The sequence below is a fragment of the Strix uralensis genome, chromosome Z (assembly GCF_047716275.1).
Source record: "Strix uralensis isolate ZFMK-TIS-50842 chromosome Z, bStrUra1, whole genome shotgun sequence".
Lineage (NCBI taxonomy): Eukaryota > Metazoa > Chordata > Aves > Strigiformes > Strigidae > Strix > Strix uralensis.
Window position 1 is genome coordinate 4,222,892 of NC_134012.1, and position 26,789 is coordinate 4,249,680.

Genomic DNA, 26,789 nt, shown 5'->3' on the forward strand with positions numbered 1-26,789 from the left:
TTTTTGCTGTGTCTTTGTTGACACAGTAGACGATAAATAAGGTCCCAAAAGCATAACACAAGAGCAAAACTATTCAAAATTGCCTCAGTATGTTGTTCAATAAATAACTAATGAAATGTGTCAACAGTTCAGATTTTGTGCAAGGCTGGAGAACAAGCAACACACAGTGGAAAAGAAGGAACAAATTACTATTTTTTTTCCCCTAAGAGCACTTGCACAATAGTACCATCAAAAAAGATTGTGTTCAGTCCACAGAAATTGATGATAAAACAAAGGCAGATAATAGATGATGTGTTGGCTGAAGTATAAACCTCCAGAGCTGATTTTGCCAGTCAGAAAAGCTTGGGTTTTGAGGAAATGAGTGTGAGGAGTGAAAGATTTTCTAAGGGAAGCTTCAGATAAAGCACCCACTAACTTTGCCTGCATTTTGACTCTCTCCTGCAAATTGTGGTCTGGATATGTCGTTTAAGAAACCAACCGAGAGACTGTGACTATTGCAATTCCTAAGTGGTAAAACTGCAACATTCATCAATAAATCACTGAAAAAATGAAGAATTGGAACATCATGTTAAAAGAGCTTCTGGTGACAGGACAAGCAGATGGCTCTTTGCATTGCCTGACACTTGAAAGGTGGTAGTCATGATGCTGCTGCCTCTTTTCCATCAGCTCAAGGATGGATTAGGAAAGCCATGCATTTCCCCTCGTGTTGAAAAATTGCACAGGTACCCCAAATTACTTTCTGCAAGCACATTTTCCTTGAGCAAACAATGGCATCAGTGGACTTCAAGGCACAGCAGATAGTTTTTAGTGCCCAACAGCAATACTGAATTTGACGTGTTCCTCAAAAAGGCAAATTACTACAGAGAGTCTTCAGTGACCTTACTGGAGACTGGCAATTTTAACACAGCACGTACACTTCCCATGCTTATTTTTTACAAAGAAACGAGGTTACACAGAATCATATCCTATGAGGTGAGGTTTATCTTCTCTGTCCACCTTTGATCTCATGATCAAAATCCAAGATCTTACTGTTCATCTTAATTTCGTACCTAAATTTATTACCCAAATGACAGAGAGAAAACAAAACCTGAATCAATGCTGTTTCTATTACTCTAACGCACACAATTCAGTGAGTTTTATCATGTAACTGACATATCACTGAAGAAAATTGCCATTTTTCTTGTATGTGCAACTAATAGAGAGCAGTGATTTTCCACTTCATTTGCTGGGAAAAAAAAAAAAAAAAAAAAAAAACAAGTTTACTGGTAGTGTGCATTGAGGACATTACACACCTTATGCTGCTAAAGATGGTCTTAATGTCTGAGCACTAAGAGCTCATCAGGTTGGGTGTAGGTGGAAAGAAATGTTAAACAAAGGCCCTCTGAGTGAGGAGAAGCCAGACCTGAGAGATGGGATTTAGAAAAAGGCAGGACGTAGTATTTAAGACAGAGGCAGGTCAGGGAGCGTGTGATAGAGGTCACAGACTTCTTAAGGAGCAACCTGCCAGTGACTGAAGGTAGATTCAGGGGAGGGGACAAGATGAATGTAGACTTAAGTGTGTCAACATTCACTTCACTTGGGAGAGGTGAAGGCGAGGAGGGAGGCTGTGAGCAGTTCACCGAACAAGCATGTAAGAAGGCAGAAGGGAGATCAAAGGGCAGATGCTTGTGATTTATTTGGGACACAAAGTCTGAGTCACCCCTGCCTTCCAGACGAGCTGTGGGCAACAGGAAAGAAATCCCGTGCTGAATGCCAAACAAACATGTTATAATACCCTAGCAGTAACAAATGTGAGAATCAATGTTTGGACAATCTAGCAGGGGGGTTGTTGTTGTTGAATAGCTACAATATGGTGGGAAGTAGTGAAAAGCTGCCTTTGTCACAACCGCAATATGCTGAGAGAAGGAAGGTTTTATAGGGGAATGTCAACAGTTAGTCTTAATCTGAAAACCCAACCATCAGCACCAGCTGAGAAGAATAGGAGACGTAAAGGGACGCTGGGAGGAAACGAGAGTTGACACACACCGCGTCCCTCTTTTGGCAGCGTGGTGGAGAGGGTTTGCAAACAAACCAAGATCTCACATGGCGAGTGGTTGTTCGTCACGAACCGATCAGTAATTGTCAGGTGTTAGAGAAAAGTGTGTGTCACATAGTTGGTTCATTTATTTTTCTTGCTGAAGGGAATAAATGTCCACAGCTCGCTCGGTCTGTTTCTCCGTCAGACCTCGTCATAGCTACCACCACTGCTGGAAACCCCCACAAATGCCAAGGACAGACTGGGTCCATCGATCAGACCCTGCTGTTCAGTCCCTCCAAATCACACACACCTGTACCACCTAACAATACTGAATTTCACCAGGGAAGGAAGTCTGCTGCCCCTGTGCCAAAAATAAAACCATTCAGTGCAGAACGATTTTTCAGGGATGCCAAAATAGCCCTGTTCTTCGTGCTAGACTTGTTGTAAAATATCGAGATCAATCTGTAAGGACAATGCGTGTAGCAGGAGATGTCTATGATTGTGGGAAAAAATGTCTATCTGTAAATATGGTCTTTTTTTCTTTTACTAAACTAATTGCAAAATAACCCATTTAACTCAGCGCTGTCTCCAGTACTGCTGCCTGTTACCACAATGCATTAATTTCTTCCTAGGAAAAAGATTATAAGAAAAACATAATTCTTGTTTGACTATCAGACTCTTTTCCCTTTGTGAGCAAAAACTGCAAGTAGAGTTTTGTTCTAGTTGCTGTTGTTTACTTAATTGCATTCTTTTCCTCCAGTTTTAAAGGCTGAGTTGTTTTTAGGGGCAGTGAGGGGGGCAAGTTTTAGGAAACTGAAATAAAACTGAAAGGATGATCAGTTTGTTGTTAAAAATGTTTTTAAAAGAAAAAAGCTGTGTTTTCAAAGGTAGGTGCTTGTTTCAGTTAATCTCTTCTGCAAATTAAAAAGAAAAAAAAAAAAAAAAAGGTAATATTTACAGGAATATGCAGGTGATACTCCAGAGAGTGACTAATTGCTGGTTTCTGGCCTACCAAATATTTGCAAATCTGAACTGTATCAAGTATCAGGGACTAGAAAAGACAATCTGATTTTAATTCTGTTTAAAATCCTTCCTTATTCCGCTGAAGCTAATTCCATCAACAAAAGTGTTCACCTCTTCGCAGCTGAATTAATTCATTATGAGTCAGCCTGTCTGATAGACTCTCTGCTTCCTGTTGGGCCTCATCCTCAGAGATAAACTGCTGCTTTCACCTGCTTTGTAAAACCACAAGATTCGTGACCTGAATTTTGAAACGTGTGGTTAATAAATTTTTAAGTGTTGTAAATGTTTGCAAAGTGCACGTCTTAACTTTTAAACCATTGCGATTAAAGTCTGGTCTGCACTTCTCCAGTGAGTGTTGCGGATTGTACTGCAAGGACTGAAGATGCTCTCCTGCTTTTGGGAAATTTAGTGGAAGTCTTGTAATTGCTCATGCCCCAGGTCAAGAGACTTTACTGCATTAAGGGAAGCAGTGATCTTACAAGAGCAGCTCTGGGTCAGAAAGCAAAGCTCTCAGGATGCCAGTGTGCCATAAGAGAGAGTCATAGCGTGGTATCTGTATGGAGCAGCAAAGATGAATACATTCTGCCTCTACATTTTAACACTAAAATAAAAAATACATTATCTCAGTATTGCTCAACATTTCTAAAAGATAAATAGTCCAAAACATAAAAGTTTAATAAAATTAATAGAAAGAAAAGGAATCATAAACTTAACATTGATATTTTATATTTGTATCCCTGTAACATTGATTTACTTGGTTAGTAATACCTAACAAAAACAATGTTGTTATGTGTTGCAGTGACTCAGGCTGAGAAAGTGAATGTCTATATTGCAGCCTAACAGTTTTAATTTTACTCTAAATATATGGAAAACCTGGTGATCCTCAAAACTGTATCTTCTTAGGTATAGGAGAGGAGGGAAGGTAGCTCCAAGCCTTAATATAGCCTTTTGGCATCCAGCATCGAACACTTACCTCTACCTCTGGACATAGCAGGAAAAAAAATACTACATGTTACTTCCACCTATTTTGGTCTTACTCTTTCAAAAGTCTGTAACAGAGAATGGGCTTTGAATTCTGGTTTATCGATTGTCTGTTTTCTATTTGACAAAATTATCTGATGTGCAATTTGATACAGTTCAGGAGAAGCAAATGAACATCTAAGCATTGTATTCAACAACTGTTAAACATGAACTCACAGAGGAAGACTACTGTACCCATAGCCATGGATGAAGGAAGGTTTAGCCCAGAAAATAATCTTGATTACAACAATCCTCAGGCAAGTGAAAGGTGATTTGGTTTTCAAGTATTTAGGGCTTTATTTTCATTGTCCTTGTCTTTTGAATGTCGATTTCTGAATACCAGATAAAACCTTTGTCATGATTTGTCTGAAAGTCCAGACAAATAAAAAAAAAAAAAAACCAAAAAAAACCTGATATATCAGGAAGAAAAAAACTGTTTATTTCACATGTTTTGGGATGAGTGATCACCAAAAAAGCAGAAGGGCTGCGGGAGACCAGGGCCTAGCAGAAGAAACAAGACCTCGATTCTTCATTACAGTTGCAACGACAATAGCTTTGAAAGGGTTGGCTGGCATATGAAATGGCTGTTTTCTGCTCATGTCCCAAACTTAGTGTTTTACCCTCAGTAGCAGCAAAACTCTGTCACCAAGCAGGGCTTGTTACTCTCAGTGAAGCTCATCTCCATTAATAAACATGGATTTCCGTTCAAAAATTAGTTTTACTTTGTGCTTTCTGATGAAATCAGGAGCAGGTGACCGATGACAAAAGGTTTGGAGACCTGAATCTACAAGTTCTCACCTCTTTCTGTGGGAAGGGTTGGGCCGGGGCGGGGGAGGGGGTGTGAAGTAGCAATTTTTCACCGTGAGCCCCCCTTGATGTTTTTTCCCAAATCTAGTTCTGCCCAACCTGCAACGAGAGAAGAATCGGAGGCGGGTGGGGGCAGGTTTATAAATTATGGCTACAATAAAGCTTGGAATAAATTGTCCCTTTCGGGTTTTATTAATTACCTTTACAGAGCTGCCCAGTTCAGGGAGTCAACTTTCCTCCCGGGTCCCACCAGTTCTAAGTGTCACTACACGGTGTCGAGAGCTCCGCTCGATTTCTCAGACACACTTCCCCCCGCTCCCCAAAGTTTTCAACAAATTGTGCGCTGCCGCTGCATCCCCGCGGAGAGCCGCGGAACTCCCGCGGGGGTTGTGTGGGGCGGGATAGAGGGGACCAGAGAGCATCTGCCCCGGCTGACAGAACCGCTGCGTGTGCCCAAAAGAGGAGAAAAGCCAACGGGGGGGGGGGGGGGGGGGGGGGAGTTAAAAAAAAAAGTTTTATCTTTAAAAAAACACACAACTGTTTTTTTTCCCTGTTGCGGGTGATTTTTCACAATAATTTCACGCCCTTTTCGGCTGCATCCCTGCCTGCGCACCCGCGCTTGGTGCGACCTCTCTCCTCGGCCTCATTCCACCGCGTTTCCCTAAAATTTCTCTCACTTCCTCGACCCTCGCACCCGCCCCCGCGCCGTTTCCAAAATTCCACTCTTTTTCCCGACTTTTCCCTTTGGCCCCCGGTTGGTCCAGCGGGATCCGCACCCGCGGGAGGGTACGCAACGCCCCGGTCACCCCGCCACATTTCCTGGTAGTTTTACGAAGTTTCGGGAAACTCTTAAAAAACATAAAGTCTCCTTTATTTTTAGGTTCATTATGATTTTTTTTTTTTTCGTCGTGGAGCACGGACGCGGGTGTGTTTGCTCTCTCCCGCCCTACCTGCCTCGCTTCCACATGCCTTTTTTGTCACTGTTATTATTCTTTTTTTTGCCTTTTCTGCTGTTTCCTCGTTTCTCCCTTACCACTTTCTGGGGCGGGGGGGGGGGGGGGGAGATAGGGCGCAGAAGCCCCGAGGAAGCCGCGGAGTTGGGGGGGGGGGGGGGGGGGGGTGTCGGCCTTAACCCCGCCGCTGCCTCCAGCTCCGCGCAGCTCCGCGGGTGCGGAGCGGGGCGGCTCCGCGCGGCGCCGCCAGGGGGCAGCAGCGCTCCGCCGCATCCTCCCGCCACCGCCCCCCCCCCCCCCAATTCCAGCCCCCCCCCCAGCCCTTCCCGTCGGTGTTGCCGCCGTTAACGGCCGCCGGGGGGGTCCCAGCGGCGGCTCCGAGACCTGACCCTCCCTCCCTGTCCGTCTGTCCGTCCGCCCGTGCCGGGGAGAGGGGTCCACTCCGCTCCGCAGGTTGGTTTCTTTGTCCTTTCTTTTAATAATAATGCTAATTGTGATTATTAGTAATAATATTGATAATAGCGATAAGTATAGTGTAATATGCTACTCTTGCTGCTACTATTATTATTTTTTTTTATTTATTTATTCTATGTATCCATCCAGGGTGGGAGAGGCGCGTATAGGGGTCGGGCACCGACCCGCTCAGGGCGGCTTAAAAACTGGGCAGAAACACTCATGTCGGGATGAAAAACCGGTATTAGCCCGGCCGGGGGGGTCACAAAACTGCTTTTTTGTTGTTGTTTGTTCTTGTTTTTTCTGAACGCTGGCGGTTTTACTCCGGTGAAGTTCACCGGCGGTGGCGGGGCGCGGGGTGGGGGGGTGGTCTCCATCCTCCTGCACAGGTGCCTGCTCTGGATGGTGCTGCCTCCTGCCACACCAAAGCAAAGCAAAGAGACTTTTTTCCCTGCTCTGGAAGGAGTGTACCTGCCTCCTGCCCTCCTTCCCATCCCAGGTTCGGGCAACCCGAGTGTGAGGGGGAAAAGTGCTTTTTCTGAGAGCAGGAGGAAAGAAGCAACGTGCTGCTGGTGTCTGGGGGGAAGAAGATGTCCACGCAGGACGGCGGTCTTCCTCACCTTGGCGGCAACTTCAGCTGGGACCTCTTCCTCAAGGCAGCTTGAAGTTTTGTGACCCAGGCGTTGCGTTCTTATCAGCCTCTATGTTTAAGAACATATAGCCGCGGAGCGACGCTGTACCGCACGTTGTGGGGTGTCTGCGGGTCCGCAGGGACACGAAATCCCTGCGGTGGGGGCTGCGGGCTTGCCTTCCCCCCCCCTCAATGCAGATTCCCACCTCCAGGTGGGTCCCTCACGGCAGGTCCGCGGTCACTACCCCTGTGGGTTTAACCGCTCCTTAAGATCATTTCTCCCCCCTCCTTCGGTGTTCAGCAAGTCTAGTTGTTCGCTTGGGGTGGGGGTGGGAGGAAATAAAACAAAAGAAAAAACAAACGAACAAAATTAAAAAAAAAAAAATCAACCCACAAGCGGGAAAATAGTGGAGTCTTGAAAATTTCTCCTGTCGTTTCTACACCGCTTGGGGAAAATGATCCCCTTCAAGTGTGTCTGGAAAGCATCCTCACCCCACCAAAAAAAAAAAAAAAAGAAGAAAAAAAAAGAAACAAAAAGGTAATTGAGGCAATTCATACAGCTCTTCGTTTTTCTTTAGTGAGAATAACGATCTCAGCTGAAATAGGACAGTGGGGCTCAGGGAGGAACCGTTTGATGCTCCTCACATACCCGGTTGGGATGAGCCGGTTGGTACCTTTTTAGCAGGGAACGCTTTTTTAGCAGGGATATCACCCGATTTTGCAGAGTTCGGGTCAAACTTTGCACAGCCAAGGCATGTTCAGAAGTTCGCGTTTTATTACTTCAGCACATTTTTATAATAACACTCCACTCATACTTTAAAAAAAAAAAAAAAAAACACATCGACTCCAAAGACCACAGCAAACTTTCTATCCTCGTTTTTGAGACCACGCTTAGTTTTTCCCCAGGAAAAGTGACCCCTCGTCTAACGGAAGTTTTGCTGAGCACCAGCTGCAGGGCTGGAGGCTGCCTTAAGTTATTCAAATAACAAAAAATAATACATTTTATACTCATGATGTGCTTCAAGCGATTTCGCCTAGAGAAGAAGAGGACGAAGTGCGTCCTGTTTTAAGCCAAAATCGCTTCAGGGGGTGCCACGGTCCGACCCAGCACCCCGATCCCGGCTGCCACTGCCCGGACGGGCGGTTTTCAGAGTGGCCTACTTTTAGCTCAGAAATGCAGGTGTACTATTGGACGAGGAGAGTTTTGGGGAGAGAGAAAATCATTAGAGGAAAGACGGGAATAGAATTAAAGCGTTTCACTCCTCCAGAATAATTAAGCAGGATTTTGAATGTTTTATCCCCATTTGTATGGCGTCAACCTCTTGGCAAGACTTTTTCTTCTGATAATTATGTTCCGTACAAATGCGCTACTGGAACAATCCATTAAATTTGGTAATAAACAGTTTCAACTTCAGCAGATACCCCCGCCCCCCTTAAATTCCTTTGAAAAAGCTGAATACCTTGCCTTTACCTGCCATATATATATGCAAGTTTAACAAGAGATGAGTTTGAGAGCTACATTTTAAAGCGAACAGCCACATACCCTTGTAACTTGAACTGAGCCAAATTCTTCCCCTTTAAAATCAATTGCCCCGATTCAATGGGTTTAGAACCAATTTCGTGATGATTCCGTGCTTAATAATCCACTTTTTTTTCCCGCTTGAATTCTTAGAGCTTGACAGCAACTGATGCCTAACATCACTGGCGCTGACTTGCCCAGAAAGAGCTTAGCTCATTTTCGAAGTAGCAAACAATTTTCATGTATCCCTATTAAAAAAAAAAAAAAAGAAAGAAAGAAAAAAAGAAAAAAAAAAAAAAAGAAAAGAAAAAGCAAAAGCGTGCTGACGTTATCAGTAACTGCTTTAAAGAAGAATAAACCTGAGTGTGAGTGCGTTTGGAAAGATACACACACCAGGGAGTGGATGCTCCGTACGAGAAAGTGAGTAGATGTAATCAACAGCAGCGGTTATAGGCAGGGCAAAGAAAGGGGCGGGGGGGGGGGGGGGGGGGAAGCAAATTCAGGAACTTGCTTGTTCATTTTTACGAGCTTCAGGTAGTGGCACAATACAGCAAGAGTATGCAGACGGCTGTTCCAATGTCAACCCTTCCGATGGGAAAGGAAGTCAGTTCTAAAAGGTTTTAGTTTCTGTTTTGAAAATAAGGAAATGAAAAGGAAAACGTTTCCGTGCTCATTAGAACGATCAACATTATTCGATGGATTTTATTCCGATAATTTAAATAATAGTAACTCGCAATTTAGTCTGACTTAGCTGTTTGAATTTATTATATTAATAATTTTATATAACACCAAAATCGATACGAGATTAAAAACAATTCCCGGACATAATATAGGATGGTTACAATACTTTTTTTGTTTGTTTATGCTAAAGCATCAGAGATTTATTTTTATTTTAGTGCAAACTGGTTTTAAATATAATATACTTCCTACTTATTGATTTTATTTCGATATCACTAGTACAATCTCTCATTACATTATTTGTTTATGGAGATACAGTCTACATAAGGTATAAACGTCCCCAGAACGCGTTGGCAAATATTAGCGTTTGCTGTTTTTCGCTCTGTATGAAGGCGAAACTTGCATAACCCTCCAGAAACCACAGCCTTGACGGTGTGCTGTGCTCCGCTCCAATTAGCTACATGGCAAATCGTATTTTGCCGTCATTTGCATCACAGAGGGAAGAAGGCTTAGCATGATGCAATCTCGGGCGTGCAAATCGCTCGCAAATCGTGGCAGATGTGGCAATCACAGATGTGGGGGTCTCACCCCAAACGCGTCGGGGTTGCATCGTCCCCGGCCGGTACCAACGCGAACAAGTTTTCGATGAACCTGTGGGAGAAAATCGCCAAAAAAAAAAAAAATCTTCCGCTGAGCAATCGGAGGGGCAACGGGTACAACGCTGGAAACGCGCAAGTTTCGAGGGGGTCCAGAGCGAGCCCCCCGCCAGCCCCTCGGACAGGGGTGGGCTGGGAGCGTCCCCCCTGCTATATCGGGGTTGGGGAGGGGGGGGGGATGCAGCTCATTAACCCCCCCTGTCTCATTCACCACGGGTCCTGCGGTGCTGCCCTTCCCCGGGAACCGGCGGAGCGGCGGCAGCGATGCCCAGGCAGACCCACCCCAGCAGAGCCCCCCTTCCCCCCCAGAAAACGTCCTCCGTCGCGGCCAGCCGCGGCTGCTACTAATTCATTATTAGTACGTGTTGGAATAATAATAATAGTAATAATAGTAATAATAGTAACGACCACAGGAAGGAGGGAGGCGATGCCAGGCGCGGGAAGGGCAATGCCCCCCCCCCCCCCCGAGTCGCCAACCCACTCTCGGCGTGAGGCTCGCGTCCAAGTGGGCAGCCCCCGAGCCCCTTCTCCCCTCTTTCAGACCCAAATCCGAGTCCCCCCCCCCCCCCCCCCCCCAGGCTGATCCCCGACTTCTCGCTCTGCCGGGAGGGGGGGGTCACCGAAGGAAGGACCGCCCCGATAGACGTGTCCCCGTCCCCCGCGGCTTTCTGATTTGGGGGAGGGAGTGGGTGGGAAATGCCGGGGGAAAGGGAGGGAGAAGCCACGTCGCGGCCCGGTGTGGGGCAGCACCCGTGGCCGCCCCCCTCGCTCCCTTCCTCCCTCCCTCCTTCCTCCCCTCCGTCTCCCCCCCCCCCGAGCTGCTCCGGGCGAGCAGGGCCGGGATGAAGGAGCCTCTCCCGGGCGGCTGCGGCGCGGAGGGACCGCTGTGAGTACCGGGGGGGGGGGGCGGGGGGGTCTCGGTACGGTCCGGCCGCGCCGTCTCACCCCGCGGCTGAAGCGTGTCCGGGTCTGGGGTGAGGCGGGGCACCCCCCACCCCTCCCGGCTCTCTGTCCTCTCGCCGACCTCCCCCCCTCGGCCTCCTGAAAACACGGAGCGGGGGGGGAAAGTTGATTTTTCCCCGGGGGGCGGGGGGGGGGAAGTTGAGATCCGTACAGAACGGGGTGCTGCGGGGTGGGGGGCGGATGCTGGGGAGGCGTTCCTGTCGGACGGCGGAGGGACAGAATTCCTCTGCAGCTCCTTTTTCTGTTTAACACCCCCCTCGCCCACCCCCCAATTTCTTACGGTCAGTGACAAACCGTATTTACACGAGCAGAAGCTGTTGGATTACAAACCCGATCACCTGATGGGGGATCACTTCTGCGGGGTCCGTGGGGCACCCGCGAGGGGAGGGGGGGGGCAGGCCAGGTGAGTGTGGGGGGCTGTGGGGTGTGTGTATCCCGGGGAGAAATCAAAATAAGGGGGGGGGGGGGCGGGGGGGAGTTGGGAGGGCGCGTTATGGGGTGGGTGTGACGGTCTGTCCTGGAAGGGGGATGGGGTCAGAGCGCAGAGGATTTACAGCCTGGCTACAGGTCTTTCTGCCCCCGCCGAGCGTCTTTTTGGGGGTGTGAAAGAGCCGGGGGGGGGGGACCTGGCGTGCTGCAAGGGTAGGTGGAGGTGGGGTGAGCGTCCTTCCATCCCTCTGCACCAGTCTGTCTGTCGGCCGCACGCCGAAGCAGGACGGGGGGTTTGCACCTCCCGGTGCCGTCGTTCACCCTTTCCTTGATTCCTACTGAAAGTTGGGGAAGAAAACGGGGAAGGGGGTGTCTTAGGGCGAGGGGTTCTGCGTGTCTGCCCTACCCGGTGCCTCGGGGCGCGGTGGGGGGGGGGGGGGGGGTGGGTGTTGTTGTTCGCCCCTGATACCCGTCGCGGTGGATGCGCTGGGAGGTCTCTGAAACTTTTTGTCAACAGGCATGCGCATCAAAACCGGCAAGATTTTAATGAGGGTGCCGCCGTCCCGGCTCGGGGAGGGGGGAGAGAAGGGGGTGTGGGGGTGCTCCGGGAGCGTGGGAACCGTCCCCGGCATCGGCGTCCGTCTGTCTGTCCGTCCGCACGGCACGGCGAGGAGATGCGGTGTCACTAGGACTAAAGGACAAACGCCCTCCCCAGAAGGAGGGACGGACAAACGCCGCCGTGTGTGTGTGTCCCCCGTCCCGGGTGCACCGAAGCACCTCTGCAGCCCCTTCGGGGGTTTTGTCGTTGCTTAAAATCCAGATTTTTTCAGTCTCCCCGAGCGAGACCCACCGCGTCCATCCGCAGCAGGACACCTGGGAGTAAGGGCGGGGGAGGAATAATTCACACTCGGGTTTTACGATCTGGGAGATTCAGCCGGGTTTTGTTGGTTTGCCTCGGTGCACGACAGCTAAAACACGCGAGGAGCAGCCACGCCACGCGTGTGCTAGCCAGCTTTTGATATAAATATCTGGTATCTGTGAGCCCACAGCCTTTCCTCACTGTAAAAGCCCAGCACGAATTTTTTGTTGGCTTTTGGTTGTTTGTTTTCTTTTTTTTTTTTTTTTTTTGGTGGGGGGGCCAAGAAGAAATAAACTCCCGCAGGTTCAGAAGAAGCGTCCTCCGAAAGAAACGGGTTATTCCTTCCTCCGCTCGCAGTCTGTTGAGGTACGAGACAACCCAAACTCCTAGAAGGAGAAGTGGGAAATCAATTATCGAAGCACACCGACTCGGCGGAAGCTCGGCTAATGAACTACCAAAATAACAAAAAAAAAAAAAAAAAAAGCGGCGGTTAATCCAATCAAACGTAACCTCCAACTTCGCGGGAGTGCGTCTTCCTCCTGGCAACGTGCCGCGATGGGAGCTCCTCACCGCCATTCCTGCTCGTAAAAAACTGCTTTTCGGTAACATCAAACCTTTCATTTTCATTACTGCTGTTAAAAAGAGGAAGGGAAAATCGGGGAAAGGCAAAGCCTGGTACAGCTAGCAAGTGCTTCCGAGAAAAAGGTCTTTCCACGCAGCACCGGTACGAATTCAATGAAGAATGGGGCCATTCTGCAGGGACGAATATTGAAATATTAACGTTCCCCGGGATGTTGCAGCCGCACACCCCCACCCCCCCCCCCGCCTCCCCCCCACCGTTCATAAACCCAGTTTTTCTTCAAACAAGCATCCATAGAGCGAGACCATATTTTGATGCCGCGATTAACATGCGCAGCGCGGAGGAGCTGGGGGGGGGGGTGTGTGTGTGTGTGTGTGTGACAATTCCCCCTCCGTGTGTGGAAGGTGCCGGGACGGGGGGTGCAGGTGGGGCCGGGGGTGCTGCCAGTCCCCCCGCGGGACGCTCTGCCGGGCTTATCGTTACTCCCGCCAGGTCTATATATATATATATATATTTTTTTTTTTTTTTGGTGGAGATACGACGGCGAGGGGTAGGATTTGGGGAGAGCGGCCCCTCTGCCCTCCCGGGAGGAGCCGTGCGGCAGCGGGAACCGCACCCGGCGCAGGGTCCTGCCTGCTCCTGCCCGCGGCAGGTACCGGCAGGTGTCGCTGTCCCCCCGCTGCCACCACCAAGACCGGGGAGATGGGGGGGGGGGGGGTTGGAGGGGGGACCGGTGCCCGGTGCCCTCCGGAGCAGCCGAGGGGGCTCTGGGGGTGGGAAAGGCACCGCAGAGGAGCGGGGTGTCCGTCCGTCCGTCCCCGCGTCCTGCCCGCCTTTCCCCCCCCGCCTCCTCCCCACCAGCTCACAAGTGGGGGTCCGGCCCGCCGAGGGGGGGTGCAAAGGGGGGGAGAGGGAATAAAAACCCTGCATGCCCAGATCGAAATTTAAAATAATAATAATAATGAAAAGAAGAAAAAAGCAGGTTGACTCCGTGAGGCCGTAATTATGGAAAATAGCGAAATAACCGTGCATTTCCAACCTCGCCTATACCCGATGGTTTATGTTATGCCCGGGTATTAAACTGATTAAGAAAATTTAAAAAAAAAAAAAAAGAAAAAAAAAGCAGAAAAGCCATCGCGAAAATGGGTCTCGTTCCCCTTCTGCCAGCGCTGAAAGGCGTGCGTGGGAACTCGGGGGCTTTGGCCGCTTATCCCGGGCTGGGGCTGAAGTTGACGGTCTGCGCGCTCACTAAAAACGCCCCTAACAAAGAGTTTGCTGTACGTCACTGCCCGGAAATCTCACCATTTAGCGATTATTTGAAGTCTGGAGGAAAGTATTGCAGTTCTCGCCCCCTCTTCTCCTGCCGCTCCGCTTGGTTTCTACCTTTTTACCTCCAATCGGGGCAGATGTTCTTAACCAGAGAGAAGGGGTATGGTTTTGGGGTTTTCTTTATTATTTCTAAGGCAGGTGTATCCGCACTGGAAGCTATTGTGTAAGGAATTCAAATTATGATATTTGTGTGTGTGCGTAGGCAGAAAACTCTAAATTCAGCTTGTTTCCTTACTGAAAAAAAAAAAAAAATTTTCCTCATGCCAAATTTCAGTTACTTCACCTGGTATCATATGTTTGCCATTCTACATTTTTTCGTTTCAGTATTTAAGTCTTGCAGGGTGGGGAAAGAAAAAAAAAAAAAAAACAAGAAAAAAAAAAAACCCCACGTTTCTCTATACCTGCATCTCCACTCTTCTAAAATAATATGTAAACAATGTCAAAACAGGTATATTCACGTGAGGAGTGATATGCAGTTCCGATTATTTACCTTTTGATAAGAAGAGAGAGAGAGGGCTGAAGAGACGAGGGAGAAAATCTCAGTGTAAAATGCTGAATACTCGGTTTAGAGTCTAGGTATTAAAGGCGTTGGGGGGGGGGGAGAAAAAGAAAAAAAGGTGAAGGTGGGGGGAAAAAATGAGAAGGAGAGGAAGTGGGTCTATTTCATGCATTTATTTATTTTCAACCTGGCGCCCTGTCTCATCTCCGCGGCTGTAGCGGCCACTTCAAATCTGAGCATTATTAGTGCTTTTATGTACTGATTCATTTATTTATCTATCTACCCTTGGCAGAAATCCGTGCAATCGCCAACTTCGGTGGCGTTTTGAACACCTGGGGTGAGCCGTGCAGATGCGCAGCGTAATATACGCGCCCGTATTTTTAGCTGTAAAAGGCCGGTATTAGGTAACGCGTGTGCAGGGCGGGGGGACGGGGAGGAGGGGGGGGGGGGGAACACGGTATTTATTGTTCCTATTCCACCCGTCGAGTTCACGTTCAAGTGGCAAGTGGCGGAGGGGAGGCAGCTGTCCCCGCGCTGCCCGTGGCACAGGCAGCGGCGCAGGCAGCGGCGCAGGCAGGGCGGGGGAGGGGCGCGCTGCCACCGCCCCCCCCTCTCCTCCGGGGGGCTCATTCAAACGCCGCCGCCGTATGGTAACGCGGGGAGGGGCGGGAGGGGGGGATGCTGAGGCGCGGACCCCCGACATCCTGGGGGGTCGGGGGGATGGGGGGGTGCTCCGGGAGCGACAGCGGCGACCCCCCCCCCCCCCCCCCGCTCCGAGTAGGCGTAAGCAAGCGGGGAGGCGGCCGACGGGGGGGGTGGGGTGGAGGAGGGGGGGGTGTGCTGTGGGGACGGACAGACGGACACAGGCGTGAGCCCCCGCGCTCACCTCCGCCCCCCCTCTCTGCATATGCTAATAGGGGTCGGCGGGGGAGCGGGGGGCTGCACGTGCGCTAATTAAAAGCGGGGGAGGGAGGGTGGGTTTGCGACCGCCGGCCGGGAGTCCCCGGCACTCGGTCTTGGTAAAAACGTGTAAAAATGGTACTTTTCTAATGAATTGTTGCTATGTGTGGTAAGGTAAGAGCTAACCCAGCGGATGATGGTGTCCGTTTCCTTCTTGGGGTAGGGTTTTCTGTTGTTGTTGTTGTTGGTTTTTTAATGTTTTACGTGTAGCCATCTGACCGCTTTTTATTGGGCGACAGATCAGTGTAGAGCTCGTAAAACCGTAGGGAGAGGTAGCGCTGGAAATACCGTAAGAAACGCCAAAGAATTAAAGTGTACATGTGGTGAAACAGGCACTGAGTAATACAGACCGAGCATGACACTCTGCTCTTTATTTAAAAAAAAAAAAATACATGCATGACAGTCTTTGGGGAGGGCTAACTTTTGCCCTATACGTTCATGCAGGTAAGTCATTCATAGTGTAACTAATTATCTATGCATGCACTTGGACTTTTTCTTTTTAAGGGAAAAAAAAAAAAAAAGAGGAAAAATGCGTGTACGGGCGGGTGTTGTTTTTCATGGAATAACGTTGCTGGTTTAAAAACATAACATGCTGGACTATAGAAAGAGAGTAACGTTCTGTTTTTAATCATATTTAAACTACTTTTCTCTCTACTCTTCTTTCTTGTAAGAATTTCCCCATTAAGGTAAACCGAAATGTGCTGACAGTGTTTGTAATGTAATTCAAGGCCTGGGAATTTTCGGATAAAGCAGATGTAATGCTGTCGGCAATATTTTAAAATAACCTCTAAAAATGCGTTTTCTGTAAAGAAATAGGCAGCGGGTTTAAAGCTACACACGTCAAAAGGAGATGTAATACATTTAATAATGCAGCACTTCAGACAGAACATACAAAATGTCTTCCTCAGAGAAAGGTCTCCGTACCTGGGTCTACACATTTTAAGAGAAGATTTTGAAATAAAAGCTTCCTGAAATCAAGGCAGATATAAGCGCGCTTATAGGCCGTAATACAGCAATGAGATATTATAAATCCTTTGAAACAGTCCGCGTTACACGCGTTATCTTATACCGCCTTATACCTTAAAACGTTTTGGGTCTGGTTTTTTCCTCTTTTTTTTCCTAATAGGAAGTTAATTAGGCGATCAAACTTCCAGTTTCGAGCTAGCGGTATGATAGCTGAGCAGGGCAATGAGATCCTCCTCTCCTCTTAAGACCCAATAAGCATCTTGTGCACCTTGATTTGTAATATTAGCGCGGTGCCTATTTTGTAACGTTATAGAAACAGAAGCATGGAGGAAACTGAGTATAAAGACGCACACACAGCAGAGTCTCGCCAAAAACCGGGGGAAATAGGAAAAAAAGGGAAAGAGGGAAGGTATTTAAAGGGGGGGGGGGGGGGGGAAGAGAGGAGAGATGAAAGGAAAAGCGATAACCTGTAACTTTCAGTAAATTAAAAAAAATGCAAATATACCTTTACATATGCATCAGTATTAAAAGTAATACACGCTGGAGCCGAGAGGAGCAGCAGGAGGAGGAGGAGGAGGAGGAGAGGAGAATGGCGCAGCGGCGGAGCCCGGATCGTGCACCGCAGCCGCCCGCTCCCAGGCGCGCTCTTCTCCGCGCCCAGCCCGGTCCGCATCGCTCATTTCGGGGATGTTTGTTTTGTTGATGATGATGATGATGTTTGGAAGGAGAGGGGAGGCCCGATTTTTTGTTCCGTTAATTAGGATCTTCCGCAATAGGGGCGATCGCTCCGAGAATCCGCGGTCTCTTCTCCGAGCGGCGGGATTTGCATATTCTTTCTTTTCTTTCTTTCTTTCTTTTTTTTTTTTTTTTTTTTAATGCCCTTATTTCCTTGATGTATGTAAATGTAGCCGGACGTACAGTATGCCTCGAGCTGACGTCAATGGACGTGACCTCGCCGTTAAACCTTGAACGTGAAACGGGGATGGGGGACGCGGGGAGGGGGGGCGCAGCCGCGGAGGCGGTAACGCGATGCTCCGCGCCGCTCCGCGCCGGGGGAGGCAGCCGGCAGACACCGTCCGCGGGGGGGCGCAGGCTGCCTGGCCGCGCTTTGCCGCGCCGCTCCGCGCCCCTGCCCGATGAAATGAGCACTGGCAGCAACGGCGGCGGCAAGCAGCAGCCCGCCCGCCCCCCCCCTCACCCCCCCCCTCCCGACTCCAAACAAAGCCCACCTCCCCGGAGCACCGCCGAGCCCGTCCTGCCTTTTTTTTTTTTTTTTTTTTTTTTTTTTTTAATGGGACGTTATTTGCTGCTTCTCTTCATCAGGCGACGAGCGGGAAATAGAAAACTCCGGCTAATTTAAAATAAATAAATAAATAGATGGATATAAAATTGCCACTGCTCCCTCCCCAAAATATTGCATGACACAGGCGCGTTGAGCCAGCGGAGCCCAAGCATCCCTGCGGGCGACCAGCGGTGCTCCGCCGGCTCACCGCGGTTTCGGGGAGAGGGGCTGGGGGCCACCGGCCGGGGGGCGATGGAGGGGGGGCGGGGGGGAGGCAGACGTAGGCGAGGGATTGCAGCCGCTAAGTCTAGTCTCAGACCCCGCCGGTCTGATCTGCAAGTCAAAGCCGCTCTCCCGGCTTTGCAGCGATCGTCATCCTCCCCCTCTTCCCACCCGGTGCTCCATCGCGGGGGAGGGAAGCGGTATAAACGGGGGCTCGGTGTATGGAGGCGGGAAAGTGGCCGGTACGAGGGTGGACGGGAGCGGTTTGTGCTCCTTTTTTCTACACCCCCACCCCCCCCCCTCGCCTTTTCCCTTTGGTGCACAACGATGTTTGGAGAACTTTTAGCGCCAGGGGAGTTTCTGCCGGCAGGACTGAACGCAGCCGGGCAGTTTGGAAACGGGGGGGGGGCGCGTTCTCTGTGAGGACCCGATTTATTTTTTTTTACTATTATTATTAGTATTATTATTGATATTATTAATAATTTTTTAGTTTAATTTTTAAAATTTTATTTATTTATTTATGTGTTAGCCTGCTGAGAGATGCTCCAAAGCATGTCTCTGGACCTTGGTACGGTCGCTCCCACGGCAAATCGGCTGCCAGCGAGGGCTGCACACCCGTACCCCCCCACCCCCCCCCCCCCCCCCCAACCCCACCCCCCCGCACGCTTACGCACTGCTCTCCATTCAAACACCTCAACTCAACTTAAATACCCACGCCAGGGAGTGGAAACGCGAGTGTATTTCTGGCCGAGGAGTCGGGGGGGGGGGCGGAGGGGGGGGCGGTGTGGACTTTTATAAATCCTCGCAGCATTTTTTTTTGTTTGTTTTTAGTGTAGCCGGGGGTGGGGGTGAACTCCTCCTGAATTCCCTCGGTTGGTCCGCACAGAGATGTCTTTGTCCGCCGGGTCCCCGAGGGGCTTGTGCCGGCGGGGGATGCCCGGGTGCTGCGGCGGGGCTGTCCCCGCTTAAATCCGCGGAAATATCCGCGCTCGGGGACGGCGGAAGCGCCCTCTCCGCACCCTGCAGCCGTGCTGCGGGCAGGGACGCCCATCTGGCACCGTATACAGACACACACATCTATATCCGCGCGGTGTGTAGCACGTATATATATATTAATTTTTGAGCGTCGCTCCTCCCCGACCGCCCCTACCCCTCGCAGCCCCCCCCTTCCCCCCCTCCCATACCCACACTCCTTGACACCTGCCCAGGCGTGGTCTGGGTGTCGTGTAAAGCCGCCGCAGAGTGGGGGGCCAGCAGTATACCCCCCAGGCAGGGACAGAGGGGAGCCGTCCTGCTCCCCCTTCGCCGCGCACCACCTCCCTCCATCCCTCCTCCCTCTACGCACCCCTCCCGCTCCGGCGCACATCCAAACTTCTTCCAGCCCGCCCGCCCCTGCTCTCCGCCCGCCTCCCGCGCCCTAAAACCGAGACGGGGCTTTGACGGGCGTTTTCACGCTGTTTCCAAACCCGGAGCGATGGAGAAGAGGGGACAGAAGGAACCGGCAGCTCTTTAGGACACCCTCCTTCCAGCGGCGAGAGGTCACGCTACAAGTTTGCATGACAGCAGGGATGGGAAGAAAGTCTTTTTTGTTAGCACCATGATTTTTTTCTAATTCCCCCCCCCTTTTCTTTTTTTTTTTTTTTTTTTTTTTTTTTCCCCTTGCTGTTGTCCGGCTGGTTGATTTGGACAAAGTTGCACAAAACGGCAGTGCCTCCCCAAAAGAAGTCTCGGAAGAAACTGTTCTTCAGAAGTTAGCTGGAGGAAAACACCTTAGAAAACTCGACCTTTTGCTGCATTATTTTTTTTTAAGTTTCCAAAGAAATGCGCGCTTTCCTCCTTCTCTAGGAAAAGGTAGCCATTGCTCTTCTTTAGACTAGACATTTCTAATTTGTTCCGTCTGTCAGAATGGGACTGTGAGAGGTTTTTGGTCCAAATTCATTATCTCTGGCAACGCATAAGGCATAGTAGGAACTGAAAAAGACCGTGGCAATGGATGAACAATAGGGCTTCAGTTCATCAGCAACAAAAGCGTTGGGGAAATTGGTTGAATTTCAGAGCACGTCCTCCTCAGCAGAGAGGGCTGGACTAGACCTTGGCCAACCCCCCCAAAAAACTTGCAGAGCTTCACATACAACACTTCACTTTCTACTCCGGGGCGTAGGAAGCAATATGGAAAAAAAGGGGGGGAAAAAAAAAAAAAAAAAAAAGAAAAGACAAACCCAAGCCAACTTTCTGCGTTTCTCTCCTGTTTTCCTGGATGGAAGATTTCTAACTCTTTTAGGGCCTTTCGCATAAGAAGAACACCGTGGAGCTAAGCGGCACTTTTAAATAGGGATGGCGAGGGGAAAGACGTGAATTTTTGGAGACGTGAAAGAGCTTTCTCTGCCTCGAGGGGTCTTGTCCGTGGGGATCTTTGTTTGCCACCGGAGGCTCAGCTCACCCCACAGATCTGGGGTCAAATCTTTCTCTGATAAAGACGAAGAAATGTAAGTACCGCCGCGTCTGTGTTTGGGGGGTGGTGGGGGGGGTGGTGGTGGAGGGGGGGGTGTAGGGTAGAACGATCCTGAATTCCATGCAAAATCGGGGATACTGAGCCCCTGGCAGGCCGGGGTGAGCCCGGTCTGGGGCCGCCTCTGGCCGGGCAACACAAGCGGGTCGCCCCGGCGGGGCTCCGGCCACTTCCAGCCGCCCTCGGCGAGGGAAATTTGATTAATAAAGCAGGGTTTATAACTTGACACGGCGCTTACGCCGGTGAGCCGATTTTGTGCGTCTGATGCTACTAAACCTGTTGGTTGTGGGGCGTAGTGAGGTGCGGGAACTGTTAATTATCCGGCAGGCTGCCGGCGTAAAGCGGGGCCGTGGCTTTTCGGGGAGATTTTTGGCAATGCCTGGGTGTCCTCGGGAAGCGTGCAGGGACAGGAACCAACATTCAGAGGGCTGGAGTATAGGAACTCATTCCTGTGGCCTCTATATATTCGAGCTATACATATATATATAGGGAAAAAAAAAAAAAAGAAAAGAAAAGGGAAAAAAGCGGAGGGGAGAAAAAAGAGGGAGAAAAGGGGGAAAAAGAGAGAAGCTGAAGGCATGTGTCGCGGCTGGCGGGGGTGCAAGGAACTGTTCGCTGCAGTTAGTCCATCCGCTACCTCCGCACGGAGCAGGTCACCCGGAGCAAGCAGTCATCACTTCCCGGGTTATCCAAAATACAGCCCGGTCAAAACACGCACCCCTCCGCGCGCGGGGGGGTGGTGTTTGATAAACGCGTGATGCTCCTGCCACTCTCCTTCTCCCGGCCGAGGCGGCGGGGGACTGCGGCGCACGCTGAGCCGGGCCCAGCTCGGCTGAGCCCGGCTCAGGAGCGCGCCTCTGGACGGGATGGGGGGGATCGGGGAGGGGAGGGGAAGCTGGGCAGGGTCCCGGGGAGGGCCGAGGAAGCGCGGCACGGCCGCCGACCGCGTTCCTGGGTGTCACTGGAGCGGGGGACTCGTCCAGGGATGCCCCGCTGCATCCCTTCATCCCTCCCGCCAAAAAAAAGTAGCATCCCTCGGCAACTCCGGTCCACCCCCCGCCCGGGAAACCGTAAAATAGGACTCTGCTGCTCCCTGAGAAATAATAACAGTAATGGTAATAATAATAATAAACAATGGTGATGATAATAACAACAACAACAACAACGTGCTTTTTTTTTAAGCTGAGGCTGATGTAATCGATATGATGTAATGAAAGCGAGTAGCTTACGTTGTATTTATTTACCCCCGCGGCTCTTGATACTCTCGCAGGGCTGTAAATAGAGAGCATGCCTTCCCGGTGATCCCGGTTTCAGGACACCGGCGGTCTGGAAGAGCTGGGAAATCTGGCGGGGAAACGCTGGCTTAATGTGTTTTGCATGTTTTGAACTGAAGGCTAGGTGGAGCCTCCATCCTTTATTAAGCAACCGGCAGCTTATAGTATGCAAATCCTATATCTGCCTCTGTAGTTTTCGTCACTTCTATTCAAGCGGCCCTGAACAATGTTCTTAACCTTTCATTTTTAAGCATAGTTCTCCAGAAATAATGATGCGGTTTGCTCTTTTAAAAATTATATTATCCGCATTATTTCCTGTAAATATTGATTACCACATTTAACCCTGCAGATACCGGAGTACATTACTCATATCTGTTTTGTGTCACGTTAGATGATCTGCAGGAAATGTGGCTAGTTATTTTCCCGTTTAATCTAGAGCCAAGCGTTTTAGCGATTTATTTAATAACCGCAGAAGTTAATATACTCGGCGCCTTCTGAACACACACAGGTTTACCTGCTCACATATATTTCATGAACAAGAACCAAACACTGAAAGCGTTCAATCATGATCTTTTGCTTTTTTTTTCTGGCTATTTTTCAGGTTTAGACAACGCGGACGGACCACAGGGAGTGACAATCACGACAAGAAAAGGTAATTTTTATTTTTTTATTTAATAAAAGTCAGACGATACGATATGCGTTACCTACAGATATGAATACATGTTCTTTAACAGCACGCAGCTTTTCCACGTGTAATTACTGACTGTTTGCGGTTTTGTTTTGGTCCCCCCCCCCCCCCCCCCCCCCCCCGAGACTTTGAATTCTCGATAGTCTGGCTTTTCTTATGTCGTCATTCGGTTTTGTATCAGATACCCCTTTGCATGCCATACGCTCAACATGACAGAGGTATAATCTGCAGTAGCCTGTAAAATGGAATTGTGGTCACAAAACAAATGAGGAGGCACCTTTATTGGAAGGCGAGCCAGCCAAGTGACTTACCTGGCTGGGAGGAAAGGGATGCTCTGCAGGGAAAGCTGGCCTGGGGTGGCCTGGTGTGCCGCGGTTTACATCTACGTGAATTCTGTCATAATTTAGTGCGAAAATGGGATTTATGTAATGCTACATCCTTCTTATGTACCCCACAGCAGCTTGAGGGGGGGTCCTGTGTGTCCTCCCCGGGAAAGGTGGGGATGCTGTCGTTGGGACGGGGCTCTGGTTGCAATAATTAGAGAATCATAAGCATTCCTCTTTAAAGTCGATAGAGACTGTTTATTCTTAAGAAATCCACGCAGGATGTTTCTTCTTTACGTCACAGCCATCTGGAGACCTATAAAAAGATTAGAAAACAAGCATGGCAATCACATACTAATCTACAGACCATTAGCGGGAATTTATTAGGGAGGTAGGAGGAAAAAGTCAATGTTTGGATTCCATATCTTCCGTAGATCATTCGTACAGTGATTTTGGAATAAATAAGTTTTACACAATTATGTAAACTGGAAGAAAGCAGGCAGCTGCTTTTGACAGTTCAGGTGATATTTTGGGCAGTAATTTCAGGACTACACGTTGCTTAAACTTTCCACATGCCAGACAACACCACAGTCTTGGAAATGTGTTTTACAACCGCTGTGTACATTTTTGCGATCTTCAGAAAAAGCAAAGACTTTTGAGCAAGTCTTACTGGACACCCGCTGATTTCGAGGTCCTGCTAGATGTCTGAGAGTTAGAAAATGTAATTGGTAATATGGCTAATGACCAGTGGGGTGATAATCGTCATGTTGGCTCTTTCGACTGTCTGAGGCTCCAAATGATTAATCAACAAAACGTGACGGGTGGATTGCAGTTACTTCCCAGGTCAGTGTGTAAGTGAGCTGGTCGTGAGAATAGGGCTTGGTGTTTAAAGGGTATATCTTGCATCTTTGGAACATGCCCATTTGCAATAATACGCCTTGTATTTAACTGTAAATCCAGTGACACGCTTTACATGCATGCATTAACATGTACATATGTGTGTTAATATGCATCATATATACACATACCTATATAAGCACAGGTCTACACACACGTATACACGAGAGGCACTTGAATTTTCATGCCTCTGACTGAAAGAATTTAATGCAGAAGCCCACAAACCTGTCGTGTGCAACACATGCTTGATGGCCAACACTGCTGCCCCTAGCTATTGCCAGAAAAAAACATCTTTCTATCTGCCAATTCAGAAAAGCTCATTAGAATTTTACATAATATCAAAATAATCATGTGCCTCTGAATGTATCAGATGTCTGTTTCGGTCGTCCCTGTTGTGCTTGCATGGCCTGAGAGGTAATGAAGAAGCTCAGTAACTAATAGCACAGCATTATAAGAATTCTAACCATTTTGTGTTTCCCACAAAGAACACCAGTACAATTACCTCTTATGTCTCTCAGGTACAGAGCACCGGTGGTAAATTGTAGGGTCCCCCTATAGCAGGGTATCTAATACCTGTTTAAAAAAACCCCTAAAAATGCTCCATTTCAAACGCTGAGAATCTGAAAGCAAGATTGAGTAGCCTCGTTAGTGATGTGGCTGCTGAATTTGAGATTGGGCAAATTAGTGACGTGTATGTGTTACTTCTTGGTGGCAGTGTTAATTTTGGGCCTTGTCTGACAAATGAGATTGCTTCCCCATTTTCATGCTCCCGTAATGTTATCTTGTGATAAAAATGGACTCGTTGATGTAGTTGTCATTTTACAGTGTAACCACATACACCTACATATACATTTTAACACAAACACATGCACAGACATGTACCTAGACTGACACATGTGCATACGGTTCCCCGATGTACACACAAGCACACATATACTTTATCATGTAACCAGGCTCTGTAGCCACCACAGAGCAACAACAACTTCAATTTAACTCCACGCATTCAAAAATTTCCCTCCAGAAATATCAAGACATGCAAACAGAGGTTAATTTACAAACAAACATATTTAAATGCAATGTGGCACGTTGACTACGACTGTACGGGAACACAGCGCATGGTATTTCGTGTGTCATTTTGCACCTTGAAAGAACAGTAGCGGCATGAATTTTAAGTCTGGTTCCTCTAGGAGTGCAGAGCGGTCCATATTCCGTTCTGTGAATTTTTCGGTGTGCATCCTATACCGACTGCAGCATGCACGAGCTGCTGAGGTGCATTTATTAATTTCGACAGTAAATATGGTAGATCTCAGTGAGAAGATTCATTGTATCACGTATACTCGAGAGACCTTTAGCGTTTGCACTTTAGACTTATAAAAATTCTATACAAATTATACTGTTAAATAATTCAAAGTATAATGTTCTTTTCGGCGGGTGGGGGTGGGGGAACTGAGAGACTTAAATCCTAAAACTGTACATGACGCATTCTAACAGTTTAGAAAGACTTGCCTCCATCGGCTCCTTGAGTAATGTCAGCATGCATTTCTTCACTCTAAGTACGAGGTTAATAAAAATAAACGATAAATCAGCGTTTTTTATTAAGGCATTTCGCCAGATGATATATAGCCTTAGATAAATATTGCTGCAATGTTCACCTGTGTTGCATTCTAACGCAGACACACACACACACACAGAGGCTGGGAGGGAGGGAGGGAGGGCGGGAGGGATAGAGAGAGGGAGGGAGGGAGGAAGGGAGGGAGGAGGGAGGGAGGGAGGGAAGTGTAAGGGGGGGGGGGGGGGGCGGCATGAATGCTATAAAATAGCCTGAGCTCTGGTGCTCGCAGCTTTCCCAGCAGACAGGCAGAGGAAAACGCCTTGCACAACCGTCCCGATGTAAATACCCGCAAATCACTACTACAGGCGCGAAACACGACCGGGATGCGAAGCCATTAAAAACCACAGAACTCGCCCCCCCTCCCCCCAACTCCAACCCCCCTCCCCCCCCATATCCGCACCCACGCCACGGCGGAGCAAATTGTCAGTGTAATTATACATCGACTCACTGCGTAGCACAGACCTGATCCCGGCCTCAGAAAGCAAGGCCCCGCTTTGAGCCGCCGCAAAGTCCCTCCTCGCGTCTCCCCCGCGCCGGGCGGAGGCTGCCAGAAGAGAAACGCCGGCAAAGGCGCTCGCCGGGTCTGGGGAAAAAAAAAAAAAAAACACCAAAAAACAAAAGCAAGCCACAAAACCCCCGGCTTTTATCTGTCCATAGAGAGAGCTTTCTTCCAGTCTATGGATGTTAGAGCGCTGGCGAGGAGGACGGTGGAGGCGGCGGGCGGATCTCCCTGCGGCGGGGATGCTGGAGGCGAGCGGGCTGGGTCCCGCCGGCCGCTCATGCATATCCATAGCCGTGTGTACTTGAGATTTCTCATGACATCATCATTACCTTGGTCTCCCGCGGTCCAGGACCTCTGACCTTGCCGGGCTGGTCCACATTTTGGCACTGAAAGCCCTCCAATGATGGCCCTTTTCTCCTTCTTTCAGACCGGGGGCAGCAGCAAGCAGGCAAGACCGCATCTTCTCCTCCCCAGCTCTAGGAGCCCCGAGAAAGCGAGGATCTTCCCCCCCTAAAACACACACGCACGCACGCAGGATATTTGCAACCAAGCTGCCACCATTTGGTAAAAAGCTCTGTGCCGTGCTTAATCTAAAGGGATCAGGAGCCACATCCTCGAATCACCTTGTCACTTTCTACTGAAATGGGATTTTTTTTTTTTTTTTTTCCTTCTTCCTCCTGACACTGCGCTGGAAATTGCCGATGGCTTTTACGTCTTTATAGAGGCTAAAGAGTCTTTCGTGAGAACGAAGCGATTTACAATGCAAATAGAGGCCTGTGAAGGGATGGATGCTCCTCTCTCTTAACGCAGCTTGACGCACCTTAATAGCTGGTTTTATTTTCTGGCATTAAGAGACGAATTGTTGGCTACCGCTGCCGGAAATTACTGGCTGAACGAAAAAGTTCGGAGTAAACTTTGAAGGCAACAGCTCTCTTTTGGATGTTATTAGCCGCACACACACACAGACACAGAAACCAGGTCACAATTGCAAAAAAAGGATGAATATTATAAAGCGGCTCCAGTACTCTTGGAGGAAGCAACACGCCTGTTTGTCAGAAAGAATCTGGATTCTAGCAAAGGAAAAAAAAAAAAAAAAAAAAAAAAGCTTTGAGGGAAGCGAGTTGTTATCTTTGGTTAT

The 26,789-nt window shown here is 49.1% G+C and overlaps 1 long non-coding RNA gene across 7 annotated transcripts in view; it reads left to right on the forward strand.

Moving 5' to 3' along the window:
• Nucleotides 1-6,142: 6,142 nt before the first annotated feature.
• The window catches only part of LOC141937815 (uncharacterized), a 129,740-nt gene continuing 109,093 nt past the window's right edge, over nucleotides 6,143-26,789 (forward strand). For 4 of the 7 annotated variants that reach the window (XR_012627080.1, XR_012627076.1, XR_012627077.1 and 1 more), the window contains exons 1-2: nucleotides 10,504-10,643; nucleotides 22,231-22,281. This is a non-coding gene — a long non-coding RNA (uncharacterized LOC141937815). Of the gene's footprint in view, nucleotides 6,274-10,503; nucleotides 10,644-15,420; nucleotides 15,491-19,498; nucleotides 20,333-22,230; nucleotides 22,282-26,789 lie in introns of those variants that run through there. The other 3 variants (XR_012627078.1, XR_012627079.1, XR_012627075.1) reach the window with 3 other exon arrangements.